The 18,743-nt window shown below is 35.3% G+C and overlaps 1 long non-coding RNA gene across 3 annotated transcripts in view; it reads right to left on the bottom strand.

Annotated features, from left to right (window-relative positions):
* Positions 1-18,743, bottom strand: part of LOC131423672 (uncharacterized) — a 70,337-nt gene that overhangs the window by 11,289 nt on the left and 40,305 nt on the right. Inside the window, exon 3 of one of the 3 annotated variants that reach the window (XR_009225532.1) lies at positions 5,596-5,679. The exons of the other annotated variants lie outside the window; for them this stretch is intronic. This is a non-coding gene — a long non-coding RNA (uncharacterized LOC131423672). The remainder of the gene's footprint in view (positions 1-5,595; positions 5,680-18,743) is intronic. 3 annotated transcript variants of the gene reach the window in all.

The following is an 18,743-nucleotide window of genomic DNA, read 5'->3' as shown; positions in this document are numbered from 1 at the left end:
AGCCTAAGGTGAATTTAGCTTTATGCAAAACTATAAAGCTAATTTTTCTAATATTTTTGCACTATTTAATAGTGGCAAAGGAGCTGTGTATGGTGGCACAGACCTGAGTTACCAGTAAATTAGCAGGCTGAGGTAGAAGAATCATAATTTTGAGCCCAGACTGGGCAACTCAGTATGATTCTGTCTTAAAAAATAATTTTTAAAAATGTTGGAGATTTATCTCAAAGGTAAAGCATCCCTGGACTCTGTAAGACTGGAAAACGCCGCACCACATGACACAGATTACCAAAGAGGTTTCCCGCTTTATTACAAAAGGCTGTGTGTTTATATAGGTCTAGGGAGAGGTCGCAGGGCTGAGGTAGATAACAGGTCGCCCGTTTATTGGCAAGCTCTTCCATATGTCAGTTCCGGAGCCCAAGAAGTTAATTCTAATTGGGGCTAAAGCTTCCCACCAGCAGGGTTTGAACATTGGCGCCGGTGGGAACGTTTCGCGCCAGTGAAAGAAACAAAGAAGAGAAGGAGGGTCTTTAGACGCCGTGCTGGGGTTTTTCTCTGGGTGCCGTTATGTTTTCCCAACAGACTCAATTCCCAGAACCAGACTAAAAAAAAAAAAAAAAAATCCAAGGCCTTCTCTTATCTCTCCTTATCATCTTACTTGTCCTATTCTGAATGTAACAGGTCTGACATAAAATTGTTCCCAATGGTACCTTATTTAATCTGGTCATTCCCTCTCACAATCCCTTTTCTTGATCACTTGACCTTCTTTTACTTATTTAAGCACTCCAATACTGTATTTTCAATTCACATTTGGTCCAAAAATGGGATTCCTTTTTATCCACCAGTTAGTCCGATAGCCTTTCATTCCAATGGGAAAGTATTTTACAAAACTCTATCCTCCTCTATTTCACTTGCTTCCAAATCAACATAAAAGAAAATAAAGTACAATCATATTTAATGTACAAAGAAAAACTTGTAATGTTCATTTACCACATTCAAATGCAAATGATGCACAGGAATACAAAACTGGTAAACTTAAGAAATTTAAGATCTTTTTAAAAGGAGAATTTGTTGCCTAATAGACTAAATGGAATTATGGAGAAGAGGATTTTTTAAAGTGTATTTTAGAACCTATGATCAAGCTCTGTCCCAACACCAACAAAAACGGTGACTTTGAGATGTCTGTTCTTCTTTTTGAGCTATTCAAACACTGTAACCCGTAACGTAGGGAATATTGTACTTGTTGCAAAGAACTGTGATGACCATCAATCCTATCAAATTTGGTTCTATGTGGGATCCTCTACAAGTGTTAGATAAATATTAAATAACACTGGAAAATATCTAAGTCAGCAAAACACTGTTAATGCATTCTCTTAGCCAGCTTGTGCTGAATCATTCAAACAGTTATTATGAGCCAGATGACTTTCTAGGATGTGGTCTGGGCCACAGGAACATGAAAATGAATAAAACTCATCCTCAGCTTCAAAATAGTTCTTAGTGGTAAATGTAAACATAAATACAAACATTAATAATACAGCATGACTCATGCAGCAGTGAGTATATTCACAGGGTATTTTGGAAGCAGAAATAAGAAAACAAAGGTTTGTCAGGATACAAACAAAAAGTATCTCTAGCATCAGGATGATGCAATATTATATTTGTAATGTGTTTTATTATAAGTCTTTGAGCAATGATGCAGAACTTACTATAACATACCATAAAAAAAAATTAAATTATTGGTGAAATAGAGTTGAGAATTTTTTTTTTTTTTTTTTTTGCATCTATTATCAGGACAGTGACTGAGAGGAAAGAAGTCAGGGATTCTCAAAGTTCCTAGGGATATAACGCCTGTTAGCATAACTATGGGTTAATTTAGATGCTAAGTCAAGCTGACTCCATTCTGCCCAGATGTTTCACCCTGCTTCTCCTCTCCTTCCCCCTTCCTGCAAGAGCCCACTCACATAGAAGCTGACACCCTGATCACAATGTTCACAGATGTGAACCTACTTTCTGAGTATCTACAGGGGCTGCCATGTCCAAGAACTGCTGGCAATGAGCTTGCTCCTTTTGCCCCCTCCCCTTGAGGTTCTTGAGGTTTTGAAGCTTGCTCTCTGAAGAGTTATGGAAAATAATACTCCTACCAGACAACCCCCCAAAGAAAAGTGGAGAGGCAATGCAGCTGTGGATGAGGGAGGGGAAACTAGCCAAGCATTAACCTTCCAGTAAATCTTTCCTGATAACAATGGGCCCTGAAGGAAGGAGGTGAATACTGAATGTTAGGCTCTGGACTTTGACCTTCGCTCATTGCATATTAGTCCTAAAAGGACACACAGTAAATATCAAACAAGGGGCCCTGAAGAAAGGAGGTGAATACTGAAACTCTGGGAGACAATAAATTCCGGAAAAAGAAGTACCCATGCCTCACAATCTGGACTCCTATCTCTCCAAGTAACAATGAATTTCAACCTTTTACAGCTGCCCTCCTGTGTTTTAACCTACATAACTAGTTTTAACCTACATAACTGGCCCCTGACTAGAGACAGTCTGTCAGATTTTCTGATAATTTAACTGCTCTTTACTTGACATTTGGTCTGTTGCAGTGATCAATCCTGTGTCAGTTTCCTAGACTAGTGGCTTGGAATTTTCATATGCTCATCTTTCACAGACAGAACTTTTTTTAAGAAAGGACTTCATGTGATAACCAGAATAGGATCAAGAAGGTATAGAAGAAAGAGAACATACAGATGATGCCCTGTGTCTTTGTCTAGTGTGGGCTTCTAACACAAACAAGCTGAGACCGGTAATTTGTAAGGAACAGAAATGTATTTCCTTCTAGTTCTGAAGCCTGGAAAGTCCAAAATTGAGGAGCCAGCATCTGATGAGGGCCTTCTTGTTGTATCATTCCATGACAGAAAGGCAAAGAGAAGGAAGGTGTGTGTGGGGGGAGGGGACTGAATCCATCTTTTTATAATGCAATTACTCCCTCAGTAACAATCTCAGTCCCACAGTAATGAATCCACTCACACTATGGTGGCAGTATTTCCTGCATGATGGCACCACCCTCATGGCCAAATCACTTCTCATTAGCCTCCACCTCCCTACCCTGTTGCATGGGGACTAAGTTTCCAACTCCTAATTTTGGGGGGGGGCACATTCAAACCATACAACCCTGGAGATGATGTGGATCACTTAAGAAAAGTGTCTTTTTTTGTCCAATGTTTGGGAGGGAACAATAAACCAGATGTAGTACATATTTTGGAACTCTATAAAATTGTAGTTTGAGCAAAATGAACTTTAACACACACCCATGCACACTTGACTTCATCTTAAAAAAAAACAAAAATCAAACAAAATGTCCAGGAAGACAAGAAATGCCCTTACTGCTCACACTGTGCATCTGCCTCCACTTTTTAGTTAAACTTGACTCCAGAATTTCTAATCTAGAAGTGGGCATTGCTGCAAAAATGTGGCACAGGCTTTTTTCCTTTAACAAATTATATCTCAATAGTGAGTAGGTTTCTATCTGAAAAATGGTCAATCTGGTGTGTGGGGAGGAGAAATGAATCAAAGAGAGAACCCTTAGATGACAAATTACAGAGGTGGGTTTTCTCATAACTCTTGCATTGTGCTGTTTAATTAATTGTGAAGTGATTGTTTTGTCTGAATGGTTTCTCACCATAATTCCTTATATAAAGTTTAACTTTATTAGTTTGCAACTACAGATATATATATGATAAGCCTAATTATTTACTTGGAAAATCATTCTGAGAATTTGTTTGACTTCCTTTGGATTTTTGAGGAAATGATAAATTTACATATTATTTTACTACTTTTGTCAAAATTCATACTTTTTAAATTTAAGTATATTTCGGTAGAATAAGAGCATTGACACATAATATATTTATCTGTAAGACACATCATTTTACAAAAGGAAATAATAAGTGAAGGCATAGAGGTCTGATGCACATCCCAGCTGTTCTGTCCCAGGATTTCACTCCAGTCTCAACCCATAGGAAGGCCAGATGGATGTTACCAGTGTTGTGATATAATTGCTGACATTGTGCAAAGTTTTCCTGCCTTGCATTCCATTGTTTTAGCAACCAGATAATTACTAGTGAGTTATTCTGACCTAAATTTTTGCTGCAACCTACCAACTTGTTGCTTTGAGGTAAACAACAATATTTATTCCATATCTTTTTTCAGGCATTCTCTCATGGAGCATTCCACCTTTCTTTCTTACTAGACCTTTAACTCCAGGCCACAAATCACAAACATTAATTTCTACTTGTCTTTGATTAATTGTCTGCTTTGTTATTCAGGCATTCCATCAACATTAATCATTAAGAATTTCTTAACAATTTCCTCCCTGTGTTTAATCTGCTTATTAAATGTGTTTACAAATTATTATTCTAGTTTCATCATGGTACTGGCTTATTGCATTTGACTTTACTGATTTATGGTTTCTTCCTAAAGGGCTTCTCCCTCTTTAAGCCCTGTTGCATTAAATGCTTTCAAATCTAATCAACTTGTTCATACACTGGATCTTTATTGAATAACAGCAGGATGGTATGACTGGAAATGTGTTATGGGAAGAACTTGTGATATTTTCTGAATGCCTCATTGTTGCTTTATACATATTAGAGACTAAGTGATTATCATATGTAATTGAAATAGAATAAGTACATACATGAAACCACTAAAGCATGCCAACAAAGGAGTATAGTAGGTAGGTTGGTTCTAGTCTGGGGCCTAATAATTCTTAGTTCCATTCATGTTACAACTATTTTAAGAAAAGCATTTTGGTATATATAGTTAATGGTTTTAATGATGAGGAGGAGGATAAAAAATTGTTGAGAAATATTTTGGCTTAATCAGGATAGCTATTATTGATATTTCATTTCTATTTTTTAAAAAATTCTAAAAATAGAAATCTATCATCATTATTGTTATGAATATTATCAATAAACTATCTCCATTGTACAGATGGTAAACTGAGGCTTAAATGAGATGAAATGACTCTTAGATAATCCAATTCAAATTTAAAATCTTACCCTCAAATTTTAAACACTTCAGTTTAAAAAGCATTTCCACTTAAGTGCAAATTCTAATAACAGTACCATTAAAGCAGTAGAATTTTGCTTGCTGAGAAATCTGAGGTAGATAGTCTTTATAACCTTTTCATTCACTACTCATAAAAAGCAGCCTCTTGAAATTGTACATTAATTTCCTACATAAACTCATTGTCAAGAGTTAGGAAAAGCTAGTTTATATTTTAGCGATCAAATAGGATTTCTTTGGCCCCTAGTCAGGACACTGTAGGCTCTTATCAACTACTTTTCATCAAATTTGTTAGCTATTTCTTTTTATAACAATGGTTTGTCCACAGATAGAGACATTTTTAAGTCATCCTGTCTGGATTTGGTGCTCTTCCTCATTCCCTTCCTCCAAATATTTATTAGTAATCAGATTAAGAAAGAAATTAATCTTCTATTCCCAAGAGACAAAAATCATGTTAAGAAAAACACCTTGTAGTGGATGGAATAGTACCCTTAAAACAGATTTATCCAAATTCTAATTCCTAGAACATGTGAATTTTACCTCATTTTGAAAAATGGTCCTTGCTCCCGTAATTAAGCTAAGGATCTTGAGATAAAGAGTTCTTTCTGGATTACATGGGTGGGCCTGAAATAAAACACATTTAATAAGCAGATTATTCCTTATCAGAAACACAGAAGTGAGAGTTGACAGAAGAGAAAAAGGTGACATGAAGACAGAAGCACAGATGGAGTGACATGGCCTTAATCCCAGGAACTTCCGGGAATTTCTAGATAGACACTAGAAGCTTGAAAAAACAAAGAAACTTCCCCCTGGGGCTACAGAGGGACTATAGTCCCACCCATCCTAATTTTGGACTTCTTTCCTCCACATCTAAGAGAAAATTAATTTCTGTTGTTTTAAACTACCCAGTTTAGGTAGGAAAATAATACATATTTCTGTAAACAGATATTGAGAAGCCAAGTTAAGTAAATCACTTGGTAGTCTTAAAATGTATAATAATTCATAAGTGTATCAAGAAGAGTGAAGATAACATAACAGAGTGATATAATTCACTGAAATTTGCAAAGGTGTTGCATGTGAATTAAGTCATTATTTTAGTAAGCTTTTTCACTGCTGTGACTGAAGGACCTAACCAGTACAATTGTAGGGGAGGAAAAGTTTATTTGGGGCTCACATTTTCAGAGGTATCAATCCACAGCTCCATTCCTTGGGGCTCCAAGTGAGGCAGAATATCATTGCAGAAGTTTGTGGCAGTGGGAAGAAGCTCACATCATGATCAGAAAGCAGAGATTCCACTGGCCAGATACAAATATACCCCAAAGCCACACTCCCCAATGCCCACCTCCTCCAGCCACACTTTACCTACATTTAATTACCACTCAGTTAATACCTTTCAGGGGATTAATTACTGATTGGGTTAAAACTCTCATAACCCAATAAATTTTCTCTGAACATTCTTGCATTGTCTTACATGTGAGCTTTTGGGGCACACCACATCCAAACCATAATAGTCATCTATATTTTATACTGATAACATCATTTCATAAATATAGTTGTGTGGAACGTCATTATTGAAAATTCTAGAAATTGTATAGATGAGCACCTTCATGGAAAATAATTCAGTTAACTGCTGAAAGATAAGGGGGTGTAGTAAACCTTGAAGTAGCAATCAAGACACTAGATTCTTAGCATTGATTCGGTTCCTTAATATCTCTTCTTTTAAGGAGGTTAGTTACTTTGAGTCTCCCACTCACAGAGACTTGGTAAAATTGCAATTATGTGGGCTGGGATTGTTTCTACATGGGTTTTGTTATGATACATTTTCTTGCACTTGAGCACCTGTAACCAACTTAGTTTTCATTGCTTTTGCTATTATTCTCTGGTTTGATAAAAAGTTTAGAGTGTTTACATAATTTCACACATATAAATTAATGTTATTGTAGCTTACTATAGTTCTAGTGATTTGTGGGAACTTTGGTTACATGCATCATGCTTATAACAGTTACATATATGCCCAGAGAGTTGGATCTTCTACTTCCTTGAGAAGTGCCTTCACTTAAAAAAAAAATTGATTTTTTATTGGCTCTTTTTAGTTATACATGACATTAAGATTCATTTTGACATAATAATAAAAGCATGGAATATAATTTGCTCCAATTCAGTCCCTATTCCCCTTTCCTTTCCCTCTTCCCTCTTCCAGTTCCCTTCCCTCTACTCTACTGAAATTTCTGCTATTTGCTTACAGATTTGTTGTTGTTGTTAATTAGTGTCTTGTACATGATAGTGAAATTCACTGTGGTATATTCATATGGGAAAGTTAGGTCAGATTCATTCCACTGTCTTTCCCATGTTATTATTGACATTTGTTGTCCATAGAGCCAATATTGGCCCGTCTACTGTGAATCTTTTATTTCTGAAGTCTCAAACCATAAGTCACATAGATTCTGAATTTTTCCTACTGTTTTAGAGAAGCTATAAGATGAAATCTTGAGTACTTTTTAAAATCTATCTTCATAATTAGTACTGTCTGAAGAAAAAAAGCAAACATAAGAAGCATTCTTTTCTCTTCCTCAAATTTAGAAATGAGGAAAACGCAAGCCTTCCTTTTCTATTTTTTGGGGAACGGTCTCCCCTCTACTGACAGACCTTAACTGCTATATCTGAAAAGATGGTAAGAACAATGTTAGGAGAGAAGAAAACATTTGTTTTTTTTTTCTTTAAATGCCTTATTAGAAACACACTGTCTGTCTCCTTCAAATGAGGGAGAGGATGAATTGTAGTAGCTTTTAGTTTAGTTGTATTAAGTTGTAGTAATTGCTGTTTGTGGCAGACACTGAGACTCTTTACAAATGTTCTAGTTCTCTTTCTGGGCACAATAGGATGGCATGTCCCTGTTCCCTTATATAGCCCTGTGACTTTCTTTGGCTATTGATATTGAAGCCAGAATTAAACAGGCAGTTAGTAAATAGGTAAATCAAGTCAGGTCAGATCAAGGAGGCCAATCTGAGTGAGTCCCAGGAAGCTGGAGACTGCCCCCTGAGGTATTGAAATGCCTTTAGAGCCCTTCCTCCACCCTTATCAAGATAACCTCCCCCTGCTCCAACCTGTCTCAGAGATTGTCCCGCCCTTCAGGGAGTTGTTAATTACGCCCCGCCCCCTTCCTGCCCAGATCATGCCACCTTGGCCCCTCCAGCTCATCTGCTTCTCACCTTTTGGCCATCCCACCAAACATTTCCTGGGCCTAGTCATGTAGGCAGGAAAGAGAGAGATAAGGGGAAGAGAGCCTAATAAAAATACCCAAATCTCAGTGGCTTAAGCAACTGAAATTTTATTTCCTTAGAGTTCCTTACAGAACAAAAGAAGCCCAAGGCATATAAAAAAGGCAGAATGCCTTGCTTCTGGGGATACCAGGATACCAGCTATGGCCCCCTTCTCCCTCCTGGGAAAAGTCTATTACCCTCTGCCCCCTTTAAAAAAAAATAAATCCTGCTTTATATGCTTGACTCTGCATGCTTCTCTAATGTTATACTTCAACGTATGAGAGAGCAGATCTCCTGTCGGTGATAACCATCAGTATCAACATGAAAGTGAAAGTAACATGTTATTCTTAGAGGAAATCATTTAAAGTAGCAGTGCAAGACAGTTCTCTCTGCCCAATGCCCATGGAAGCTTGTACTAAAATAGAGCCTCTACCAGCTCCAGTCCCTAAGGTAATATATGCTAAAAAGTTCACCCACTCCTTCCCTACCCTTCCACTTGAGTAAGGAGAATGAGAAATTATTTCTTGTTTTGTTTACTGCAACTACTGCAACCCAACCCAACCTAGGTTGACTGATAAAAGCAAAGATCAAATTATTCAAAACCCTCATCTATGAAGCTATGAGCATGAACTAGACTAAATGATTATCGTCATGATTCCAACTCCTGTTTTATTCTTATATTATTTATGTCCTGATATTTATTTTATTCCTGATATTTATTCTATATGTGTATAGAAGCAAGATTTTCCCCTCTTTTCTATTGAAAAATTTGAGCACCAATGTACAATAAAGTAGGATTCAATGGAAGATAACATTTTTGTAGTTTGAATCAGACTCAGGAACAGCCAGAGTTTCTGATTTCTTTGTTACTTTGAAACATCCTGAGATTCCCACTTCTGGAGAACACTGAATCTGAAAAGGGAGCTACTTGGACTTGATTTGATTTACGATCAACCAGCTCTGGGCTATATTTCTGTGTCCATGTGGCACGGATGAATGTTCCTGAAGAAAAGAGGCAAAAGTAGTATGTGACATGGGGTGCGTAACAGAATGAAGCCAACTGAAATTCAATTTTGATTACAAACAAACAAACAAAAATCAGAAGAATCAAAAATAATTCAAAAACAAATATAAACTTTTTAGATGAGTAGCCACACAATTAATTAAGGAAGCAATATAAATTTCATATTTGGAAGGCTGTCATTTTAGAAAAATTACTAACAAATATCTAGTTAGCAGACAGGTACACATACACAGAGCCAAAACAGTAGAGGCAAGGAAAGGGAAAGGGTAGCCTAGACCTGAGTTGCAAGCATTTTGTATAGGGCCATGTGTTAATCCCCTATGGTACCCTAATAAAAATACCCAAATATCAGTGGCTTAAGCAACTGAAATTTTATTTCCTTACAGTTTTGAAGTTTGGTTTTGATTGTGTGCTTCTCCTATGGCCTTTTCTCTCTTCAACCACACTGATGGTGTATCCTCCTTTTTTACACAAATATCAGTCTTATAGATTTGAACCCCACCCTTATGACCTCATTTAACCTTAATTAAGGTTTCTGTCTGAGAATACAGTTACCTTTAGGGCTTCAAGTTCAACATATGATTTTAGGAGGGACATAATGTCCACTACAGGCCAGATGATAACAATTATAGGATTAGGGGGTCACAAGATCTCTGTTTTAAATAAATACTCAACTTTCCTACTATGTTGCAGAATCCGTCATAGCCAATAACAAATTGTGTATGACTCTTCTAATAACAAATTATGGGCACTGAAATTTGAATATGCTTTTCATGTGTCATAAAATACTATTATTTGTATTTTGTTTCAGGCATTTACACTTATAAAATCCATTAGTGGTTTGCAAGACATGGAATAAAAATAAAAAGTCACCAATAAAAAAATTGGTGACTGAATTTCTTCCACAGTCACAGATGGCTAACTCCTGATCTTGTCATACTGGTGATTCATGATGACATTGTCTAGTATGAACCTTCCAAATTGTGTTTGGTTGATAAAATGAAAACAAGCAAAAACACTCTCTCTGACCTGTAGTTGGAAAATAAATTCACTAACGATCCTATCATCAGGAAGGGACCGAAGAGCACATGCCATAGTTTCCCGAATATTTCACACAATCAAATAGGAGTCAACAGTCTCAAATACACAGTAGTAAGAACAAAGGTTGGCTCTGATATTGTGAGATTTTAGCTCTTTATGAGTAATGATTTTAAATTTTAAAAAAATCACAGTACAGAATCAATGTGTTTTAAAATAAACAACTCCCAACGGAGGGTAATCAGATGTGTTTCTCTTGAGTTATTTTATTGCATAGAAGATTTTGTATTTCTGAAAAATGCTGAAATCAAATCTCAGATGTGTATTTTAGATTTTCTTCTTGTTATAGTTTCACAATTGACAGTGGTTTTGTATTTCACAGAGAATAAGGCAGACTGGAAAGATCAGCAATAGTTGTTACATTGGTTGTATTATTCCACCATATACAAAATACATTTCAAAAATTATTTACAGAATAGAAAATGACAACGTATTTTCTGATTTTATTTACTTATTTATTATGGTATGGTGGCTTTTCTAATGATTTCCCAAGGTTAGTCTCAGTTGTAAAAACTGGATGAAAAACAACTACTGCTTTAGACTTTAGGCTCTCCCAGATGTCTGATTCTACTAATATTCTCATAAGGTCATAGGATACCCCAGAAGATTTATAATGATCAGAAAAGGAATCAACTAAGTCTTTATTTGTCTTGAGATAATAATAATCACTTGACATAGACACCTTGCGGAAATTCCCTCTTTTCTAAAAATTGTAGCAGCAACCTCTAGTAGAGCAAAGCAGAGTTCTCATAGCACATGCTTATGTGAATTAAAATATCACTTTCAGATGTGCACAAGGCAGTTAATGGCTAGCCAGCACAGATTGTTATATGGATTATATTCAATCTGCCCAATTTTAGGAAATGGGGCTGTTAATTATGAGACCAAATGATCCTTCCAAACTGTCTTTAATAAGGATAATCCTAGATTAGTAAAACGTAAGACAAACATTTAGTGTGAATTTTACAGAGGTCTACACCACAGCAGAGTCATGTCCCAATGGTTGTAAAAGATTGTCTGCATCCAAGATGAGGCAGTGAGAGACTTTGGAGCCCATTTCACACCCTTGGGCGTGAAGACTGTAACACAAGGGGTAATAGAGTACTCATGACTCCCATGTTCATATTAAGTTCATCTTAAGATAGAAATGCCCTGAGTAAATTAATATTAATTAATTAAAAATGCTAGTGTTCTATGATTATAAAATGAATACATGCTCATTCAAGAAAATTTAGAAAAAAATAAATAAATCAAAAGAAAAAAATTGACCTTAATTTCACAACTCAGTTGGCAACTGTTAATAACTAGTCATACATAGATTTTTCTTAGTACCTATTTCTCTTTCTGCCAAATATTTTTGCCTTTATCTTCCTGAACTGAGTCTAGCCCTTGCTTCAAAATCAGGCTGCTGTGATGTGAATATTTCCTCTTCCCACCAATCCATAGATTGAAATGATAGTTCCCAGGAATAAGATTAGATGAGGAGACACAGCCTTTATGAGGTGATTAGGTCATGAGAATAAAGCTGTCATAAATGGGATTAGCACCTCTAACAGAGACCTAGAGAGCTAGCTAGCACCACATGCAGTTATGCTAGAAGGTACCATCCATGAACCAGAACCTGGGCCCTCACCAAACATGGACTCTGCTGGTGACTGGATCTTGAATTTTCCAGTATCCAGAGTTGTGAGAAGCAATTTTTTTTTCTTTCTTTCTTTTTGTTCATTTTTTTGCGGGGGAGGGGCGGTGGTACTGGGGATTGAACTCAGGAGCACTGGACCACTGAGCCATATTCCCAGCCCTATTTTTGTATTTTATTTAGATACAGGGTCTCACTGAGTTGCTTAGCACCTAACTTTTGCTGAGGCTGGTTTTGAATTCACAATCTTCCTGCCTCAGCCTCCAGATCCACTGGGATTATAGTCACACACCACCGTGCCCACTGTAAATTTCTTTTTGCATATAAATCACAGAGTCTATGGTATTTTCTTATAGCAAATGAAAACAAAAACACAGACATGTTCATATCTTATTTATTTTGTTATATAAAGATATATGTATCTTGTATATCCAAGACATAAATATCTTAAATATATATAAGTAAAAATATAAGGTGTATACATCTTTCTTAAGATAAATACATCTTAAATATATCTTATTTAATTTGTTCATTTTCACTGTTCTTCAGTCTCTTCCCCCACCAATAACTAAATTTTCTTGTTCCAGCTTTCTCTCTTTTATTTTTTAAATTTACTTTCAGTTAGTTTTTTATTCCTCCTCCCTTACAGTCATCATTGGCTATAAGTTTTATTAACTTTACATCTCAGTATATAAGTGACAGGATAATGAAGAGAAGAGTGATCATAACCCATGAACTTGGCTTCCTCCTTTGGTGAAAGTATTAGTGTACTTTCAGTTATATGCAAGATAGTTGTTTCTTATTAGGAGAAAGTACGACTTCCTTATTGCCTTTATAAATTAAATAGTTTTTAAGGAGATGTATGTGGATTCTACATTGACAAGGGGTGGACTGTGATGTTTAATTTTATCTGTCAACTTGGCTAGGCTGTAGTGCCCAATTGTTTGTGAAATACCAGTCAAGATGTTGTAAAGCTCTTTATTAAAAGCAATTCTCAGATAAATCATTAGAATTTAAATAAAGCAAATTACCTTCCATAATATGGAAAGGCTATATCCAACCATTAAAAAAAATTCAAACTTACTCATGCCTTTTTGCCCTATTTTATCTTCACTTAAGAAATCATAATCCCACTATCTTACAAGAATTGTATGGTTTATGTAATTCCTACCCCATATGTTGCTCTGATTATTAATAAAGGGGTGACATAGTAGACACCTGCTGTTGAACACCTGATCTAGTTCACAGTTGCTGAATGTTGGTGCTGATGTTAAATGCTGACTCCACTATTCCTATAGTTGGCAATTAGTGTTACAGATGTCAAAGTAGACACCAGGCGTTTATCTTAAGACTGTACATCTGTTGCTAACATTAGTAGTAGTTCAAACTCCCCCTTCATATCTGAGGAGCCAAAAAGTGATTATGATATTTTAAGTTCACAGACTAAAGAGCCTACTGCTGATCAATACTCACAACTCAGCCAAGTAAGAGCAAATCTTACCCCATACACAGTCTAGCCCCACCTAAAGTTCAACAATACTTAAACAAATACAATTGGAGAGACAAACCAACAACCACTCCCCATGGAGGAACAACCAGAGGACCTCACCAACAGATTAAATTGCATAGAAAATATAACTTCAGGCCTTGAAGATAGAACTCTGGTCCTTGAAGACATGGTATATGAACTCAAATACTCATTATGCAATAAAGGGAAAAAAGAAAAGGCTGTTATCGGAATATATAAGAACTCTGGGACAGCATCAAGAACAAACCTGAGAGTCACTGGAATAGATGAAAACATAAAGACAAGGGATAAAGGCATTAAGAATATTTTCAATAAGATAGTAACAGAAAACTTCCCCCATATTAGAAATGAGATAGAAATACACATACAGAAGGCATAAAAGACCCAAAATAGATCAGATCAGAAAATAAATTATCCAAGACACATTATAGTCAAAATGCCTAACTTAGAACATAAGGAAAAAATACTAAAAGCTGCAAGAAAAAAAAATCAGGTCACATTTCCAGTCAAAACAATAAGGCTCACTTTTGACTTTTCACCTCAGACCCTAAAATCAAGGAGGGTGCAGGGGCTAGGGTTGTGGCTCAGTGGTAGAGCATTTGCCTAGCGTGTGTGAGGCACTGGGTTTGATTCTCAGCACTGCATATAAATAAATAAAATAAAGGTCCATTAACAACTAAAAAATATTTTTTTAAAAATCAAGAAGGGCCTGGAATGAGATATTTCAAGCTCTAAAAGAAAATAATTGCCAGTCAAAGATTGCTATATCCAGAAAAAGCTAAGAATAGTCTTAAACATTTTGAATTGGTTAAGGAGAAAATCCAAAGAATAATATTTTATCAATTGCTTGAATAATAGATTCAACTCAAGAGTGCTTTAGTGAACCACCATTGGAACACAGATATTAAGGATTTTTCACATGGTGTCTACGGCTACAATGTTGTTATGGCCTGTGAATTCTAAAGTATCTACTATCCGGCCCCATACGGAAAAAATGCACTGACTCCTAATTTAAATACATAATTCTACTTGGAGAAAGTAAAAATGACAAATTTCAGGAAGTAAGGTGAGGTTGAATTTCACAGCAAATATGAGCCTGGCATCATGTTTAAAACTCCATTGTCTGTCTGCATCCATGGCATCTTTTGCCTGTGGCATGCTTTACAAGATCAGCAGCCTTGCATCCTGTTTGTTGTTACTGGCTTTCGATTACCTTTAATTGCTGTATTTGCCCAATTGGACATTTTGAACAGTGTTTTCACTGGCTCTGAAAGATGACTGATGATTCCTCTTGGTGCTTAATCATTCTTGGCATTTTTCAGTCCATCTCGGTTATCTCTGAGAATGCATGTCTTTCCTTACTTAGCTGCCAAATCGTCCTTGTGTTGGACATCAATTTCATTTGCCCTTAATTGAGCCTTTCAACTCTTATTGGCCTCAATCTGTTTTCTCTTTTAGGCAACCTTTGGACTCTTTAAGTTACTATTTTAAATTTTTTGGCTCACATAGCTGTGTATATTTGTTATCAAGGTATTATAGGCATAGTAAAAATAAAATAGATTGTTTTGAAATAATAAATATTTGGAACAATACTAAATCAGAGAAAAGTTTAAGATAATTGTACATTTCAAATCAGCTTGCTGACATCTTTTAAATGATGTACTAGCATATTTTGTATGGAGGTGGGTGGTAAACTTGTTGAGTCAACCAGAAACTCCTTACGTGTGTTCCTTCTATGCCACAGAACTGATATATTAAAGGTAACCATCCCAAATACACCATCAATTTTAGAGGATAGCTCCAGATATTTTTTTAGAGGGTGCTGTCAAATAGAAAAGCTTATTTGTGTTTACATAAAAGTGTTGCATATTTTTATTTTCTATTAACAAGGGTATTCTCATTCAAGATTTTTCATTAACTTTATGTTCAATTTTCTTTAGGGAAAATTTCAAATTTAACATATTGTATATTTCATGAAACTGTGTATTACTTCCTTTTAATTACCTTATCTAGATGCCTATATAAATATGTTAATTACTCTTTAAGCAAAATGTGAATCAAACAAAAGTATAAAAAATAAATTACTCATTCCAGATTTCCCTTTCTTCCCTAACGACTCATAGATTTCAAGAGAAAAGATGAAAAAAATGAGAAATTTTTTATGAAACTCAAAACAATTAAAAGATATGTTCTACTTAAACAACATGCTTGTTATTAATAATACACACATTAATTGTACATATAAATTTTCTTTTCCAAAATGAAGGTTCTGACATATGCCAGTAAGAAAAAAGGAAAACATTAAAAAATAGCATCAGAAATAACAAACCACCATATGCTTTCTTGATCATATCCTCACAAAACACTTGTTCACATTCTTGAATTTCTTCCATACAAGCAAAATTGAAGAAAGTCACCATTCTCAGAACTCTGGCTTAGAAATAGATTCATGTGGTCTCATCCTTTCAGGGAAAGTTTTCTGGAGTTATTTAGTCAACAAGTAAAGACATTGAATTGTATTTGGATTTGAAGAGAAAGCTGGAATACAGACTTCTTAACAGGTGTTCCAATTTGTAATTACAGCTGTTCACACACACCTGCATTTTTACACAGAATAAAGATTTTGGCTTATCTATAGAAGTCCCTCTTACAGAGGAAACTAGTGGTTTACCAAGAGCAAATGTAGTTAGCATTAATTATACTTCATGACAATGGGAAGATATGCCAACTATTGCTGGGAAAAGGATTACCAATTTTTGTGGAGGGCTGAAAAATTATCATTACAACAAATATTATAACTAGATTCTCAAAGCAAATGTTTGTATTTAGCTAAATGCCATGGGGAACAAATTAGTATTGGAAAATGAATACCTATAAGCGTTGCCTAGAAAGAGATAAATAAAAGAAATGAAGTTAAAAAAATAGGTATACTGCTATTATCTGTAATAATAAATGTAAGAGAAGTTGAGAACAGACACAATTAAAAAGAGCTATGCCAATTTTAAGATGTTTGCCTATTTTATCACTATTAAATTTTTAGTAAAGTCTGTGGCAAACCCAAATGCAATTTTTGGATGCTTGTTAATGTGTGTGTGTGTGTGTGTGTAAATTGCAAAAATGAATGCTGAGCTTCTTGACTTAATATAGCTTGAAGGGAAAATGAACTATAAACCGAACCTGTTAAACCTAATGCGGGAAAACAAGTAACTAGAAAAAAAAATCAAGTAATTTTTATTTTCTACAATATTTCTGTCCTCTAGGAGATGGTGTAAAATACTCAGAGATTTTTGTTGAACAAAAGATGGTCTTTAATCAAATTTTATTTGAATCCTAATGGGCAGCTTTCTTCAGCTATTATTTAAAGCACTGTAGAACGAAAAGGACTCCTCACTACACTGAAAGAAACCAAGAGCAATGGACAATTGTGCTCCAGACATCTCATCTCTCCCTCCCATACCTATGCCCCTTATTTCAATTTCTTCTCCTGCAATTTCTCTCCCTTCTTGTAACCTTCTAAAAACAAATTCTAGTTCCTAACATTAAAACAAACTCACAAACAAATGTAAAAATTGTATGTGTCCTTTACTCCAAATCTTCCTTTGGCTGCTGTTTTATTTATACCTTCACTGTCAGAGTAGTTCTGCAAAGGGCTTTGCAGACTCATGGTCACAGCTTCTATTCACCCATCACTTAAACTCCCTCCTTTCTGGCTCCTGTCATGATCATTTCACTGAAATGGCTCTAATTAATGTCACTAACAATCTTCACTTTGTCAAATCCAACAGACACTTTTCTGTCTTCGTCACATACAGTTTCTCAGTGGCATTTGGCACAGTTAGCTACTCCCACTCTGTATTTATCTATCTTCTCTAGTTAAGTGTTCCCCGCAGAATCCAGGCTTAAAACTCAAGGATTCAAAATCCTTTCTCTCTATCTCATCCCTAAGCACTTGGGTGATTCACAGGCTTTGAGAATTGTCCAGGAGAAAACTTATAATCCCTGCTTCAAATTTATCCTTCTCCTCCAATGACGTTCCCATCATCTCTACTTATGTGAAAGCAAAACATTCCAATCGGGAAAGGATTCCTCTCCCTTCCAGCTTTTTAATTGGAAAAAATTTTGTAACTTCAGATTACAAATGTTCTCAGAATAGTAAAATAAACACTAAAATGTTAAGATACACTCGCAACTTTGTTTTGCATCTATTTTTATTCCTTTTTATTTTAACTGAATCTTTTGCAATAAGGTACAAACCTCACACTTCATCTGGAAATACTGTCAACATGAATAAGAACATTTGTCTACAAAATTATGATTGATATAATAAAATAATATTAGGTAATACACAGCACACATTCAAGCTTCCTCAAATGTTCCCAAGTTTTCTTTTGTAGCTTTCTTTGTTTTTAAAACTGAAATATAATTGGCATGCCATAATAATTAATTGACAAATAATTGTATTATTTATATGTCAAAAGTAGGATTTTTTTCAATGCAGGTATATTGTGAAATGATCAAATAAGGCTAATTAGCACATCCATCATTTCAAATATTTCTCATTGTTTTTGGGGTAAGAACATTTAGCATTCCCAAATACCTTCTTTTAGATATTTTGAAATACACAATTTACTAGTAGCTATAGTTATCTTCCTGTGCAATAGAATGGCAGAACTTATTCCTCCTATCTTATTAGCTTTGTACTCATTGAGTCAATGTCTCCATATTTCCTGTATATCTCCTTCCAAGCTTCTGGCAAACACAATTCTATTCTCTGAATCTATGAATTTGATTTTTTTGATTCCACAGGAGTGGAATCATGGTTGTCTTTTAAGCCTGGCTTATTGCAAAATATAATGTCCTTTAGGTTTATCGTATCATTGCAAATAACAGAAATTCCTTTTTTTTTAAAGGGTGAATAGAATTTTATTGAGTATGTACACAACATTTTAAAAACCCATTCATTCCACTGACTGATAGTTAGATTGTTTCCATATCCTAGCCATGGTGAATATTATGCTTCAATGAATGTGATAATGTAAACATTTCTTTATAGTACTCATTTGAATTCCTTTGGGTATACACCAAGTAGTGGAATTGCTGATCATATGGCAATTCTATTTTTCTGCTTCTGAGGAACCT

The sequence above is a fragment of the Marmota monax genome, unplaced genomic scaffold (genome assembly GCF_021218885.2).
Source record: "Marmota monax isolate L192 unplaced genomic scaffold, Marmota_monax_Labrador192_F-V1.1 WCK01_AAM20220418_F8-fsc00016, whole genome shotgun sequence".
NCBI lineage: Eukaryota > Metazoa > Chordata > Mammalia > Rodentia > Sciuridae > Marmota > Marmota monax.
The sequence above is the reverse complement of the archived record's forward strand: the minus strand, read 5'-3'. Positions and strand labels throughout refer to the sequence as shown.